We start from the raw sequence: 3559 nt of genomic DNA on the forward strand, positions 1-3559 counted from the left end.
ATGGTATACCAAAATGTTGAGTAGCCTGTAAAAGAAATGATAAAACACAATGTAAGAGAGACAAATTACCCACAGCAGTATCCAAAGTAACAGAAGAAACTCACATTATGAAGCATATCATTAAAGCCCCTTTAGATTAACTTGCATTATATAAGGTATATACCAACCAGGTTTGTTATGGCATTTGACAAAGCCAATGTAGAAGAAGCATCATTCCCTGCACCTGAAATGTCTTCCCCTAAAAGCAGCTTCGCAAACCTAAGTGTTATTAACAATTCAGCTACTGAACAAAAGAACAATGAAAGAATTTTTAACAATGATAGGTCTTTCGCGAACAGGATAATTTGACTTATATCAGCTTAGCAAACCTAAGTGTTATTAGTGATCATCTGCTAAGTGATAAGCAGTAGCTTATGATCTTGTTTGATCATATTGATTTTAATGCAATATAAAATCTAGGCATAATCCTGAATTAAAATTTAGAGGCCAAAGAAACCTATTGATACAAATAATTATTGCCACCAATATACTCTCCTAAAGGCATTAGTAAAGTATTTACTTCAAGCCTCCCTCCAATTGATAAGAAATTATATATTTGTTTCACACTTTAAAAAGGGAATATTGAGGTAATGAACCTAAATGTCATGTAGATCAACCGTCATAAATGGATTGGCCTCCATCTCTTCCTCTATCATAGACGAAATTGTCTGTTGGCCAGCTTGCTACTGTTTCTTCTCCCAACCAAGTTAATTGGTTGTGAATTGCCTGGTATTCTTTTTTATGCTCTTCTTGGCCCTTTGAAAGCTTATCTGCTCTATTTTCCAGATCAGCTGCTCCCTCAAAATGGAAGCACAAACCTCAAAACACACACAATATCACAGAAAACCCAAAGGAAATACCTATAGGAAATTTCTTTGGAATAGTTGAGTCCACTGACTTATACACAACCCCAATAGGTCCTCAATTGCAGTTTCCTATTTGCAAAGTGAGAAACTTAAGAAATGATCACATGTTCAACACTAAGGTACATGCAGCCAAAGAGGAAAATGCTTCATAGACATAGGTAAAAGAGTCATAAAAAAATATTAGAATAGGAAAAGATATGAACTTTACCTGGGGTGGAAGTAGATAGAGTTTGCTGCACTGAAAGTCTGATACAACAACACAGTGAAAGAAAATTCAGAAACTCTATCACTCTTACTATTTTTTTTTTTGAAAAGATAATCACATTAGATATAATAAAAAAAAGAAAGTCAAATAAAGAGTCATAAAAAACACTAAGAAACTCATAGATGTGATCCAAGACAAGGCACACTTCTTCAAGTATTAAACTACACATCAGCACCTCAAAGACACCCGCAAATTACCATTCCACAGCCCTCATAGTGCAGAACAAAGTCTGCATAATTAGACCTGAACAAAGCAGTGTATCTTGAACCTTAGGAACTCAGGACACGCCACATCAGAGCACCAAAGAAATCAGTGACATGTGAAACTAAAGAAGAATTCGAGCAGCAGCAAGCAGATAGATTCACATCCTTGTATCACATACCCCATCTATCAATTAATCACAGAATAATAAAAATGAATTTGAGGAAGTCAGCAGTAGCAATTGGTCCTAATATCCAACCCCCATACCAGCAAGGAATTACCATAAGGAGTTACCAACAAGTTTTACTAAACAACCTCATGCTGCAGCAAAAAAGACAATAGCAGTAGCAGTAGTAGCTGTAAGCATGAAACAGCACCCAAGACATATCAAAAACTTGCAGAAAGCATCACTCAACATCTCCTTATGCCAAGCTATTCAAAGTCAGCGCCATAGCCATAACAGAACAGAAAAAACAGCAAAAAATACCTTCAAGTATAACAACCAGTACCAGTCCTTGGTTCTCCTTCTACTGTAGCATCAAAGAAGGGAAGTTTCCACAAAATGCTTAAACATCAAATCAGCAACCATCATTCAAGGTGGCATTAAAATCTCCACCTATCACCACTACCACTGGCACTTGTGACAATTCACTCTTACTATCATTTAAAAAGAACTAAAGAAAAATTCAAGGGTATTAGTATCACCACTTACAAAAGTGGTAGCATCTTCAACAAAATATGGCTTGACTGCAAAATGCATTCAAAAATCAATCCAAATAAACAAAATTTATCAGAAACTGAATAAAGATTGGTAAAGATTTTTTATTAAAATTTCTAACTCTATCTCTATCTCTAATTCAGTTCAGAGCACAAAATGAAGCACAAGAAAATACACTTGGTGGATGGTGAATTTATAGGGGAAGATTATTGCTTACCGTATAGTAAGAGCCTCCATCTGTATCTGTAATCTGTAGGCATCTAATTGAGAAGTAGAGAAGGAGAAGTAGAGAAGGAGCACAAAAGGAACAGCAAACGGCTGCGTGATGACGGTAATCCTGCGATAGTCGACTGTGAGGTTGGGCATGATGCAATTGTGTGACAACATGGGCCATCAGCACATGGGCCATTGTGTTGTGTGAGAAAAGTTGGAAAAAGAAGTTGTCCCAAAAAAAATGGCCCGTGAACACTAACCAGAAATTAAGGGTAGAAGATTTCTTTTTTAGTTTTGATGAGTTGCATAATTTTTTAATATTTTTTATCAAGTATAATTTCATAGATTTGCATTCACTATAAAGTGTGGGCGTGTGGCATTGGTAGCTAGTGTGAACTTGTGGCTGCAAATGAAAAACTGAAAAACATAATGAAGAATACAGGGAGATTAAAGTGAGTGGAGTAGCAAATAAAAAAAAGTGTCGTTAGTTATAGACTAATCAGATGCTGAAACATTCCTCCATTGTTGTTTTGTTCTCTGCAAGGAAATAAATTTTGAGAGACTGTATAGCCTTATTTAATCATCATAAAATTTATGAATTTGGGCTTTATGAAATTATTGATTTGTAGTCATTATATTACTATAAATTTGACACTAACCATTACCTAGCTAAAAAAAATGTTTGTATTTTTAGTGAATTTACATGTTTGAACTTTGAAGTAGTGGGTGGCTCAAATTCTTCCTTTCTTGAAAGATGACTAAGAAGAGAACTATTGACTCATTCTTTAAGAAAAAAGAGATATACAATGAAGAATGCTTATGAGCCGGCTCAAAAGCTCAAATTGTTCTTTTTTGTGAAGTCTGATTTTTTTGTTCTTCTCAGAATGCTTACGAACTGGTTAGTATCTCTTATACTAAAACTAATTATATATTTTTTATGCTTATAAAAAACTGCTAGTTATATATGATTTTTTTGCACATGCTTTATGAGAAAAAGTAAAATTTTCTTATAAATTAGCTAAAGTAAATTTTTTTTTTTATAAATTACCTTCCTTTAAATCTTCGTCACCCCCCAATAAAATTCCTGCCTCCGCCCCTGGTGGGAGTAAGTTAGCATTCCATATATATATATATATATATATATATATATATATATATATATATATATATATCTCAAGCACGCCAGTCCACAATCTAGCCTCTTGCTCAATCAGAAGGCCCATATCACAGCGGCCCTTGCAGGAGCTTCAACGGAAG

Source organism: Lotus japonicus, chromosome 1 (assembly GCF_012489685.1).
Source record: "Lotus japonicus ecotype B-129 chromosome 1, LjGifu_v1.2".
Taxonomy (NCBI): Eukaryota; Viridiplantae; Streptophyta; class Magnoliopsida; order Fabales; family Fabaceae; genus Lotus; species Lotus japonicus.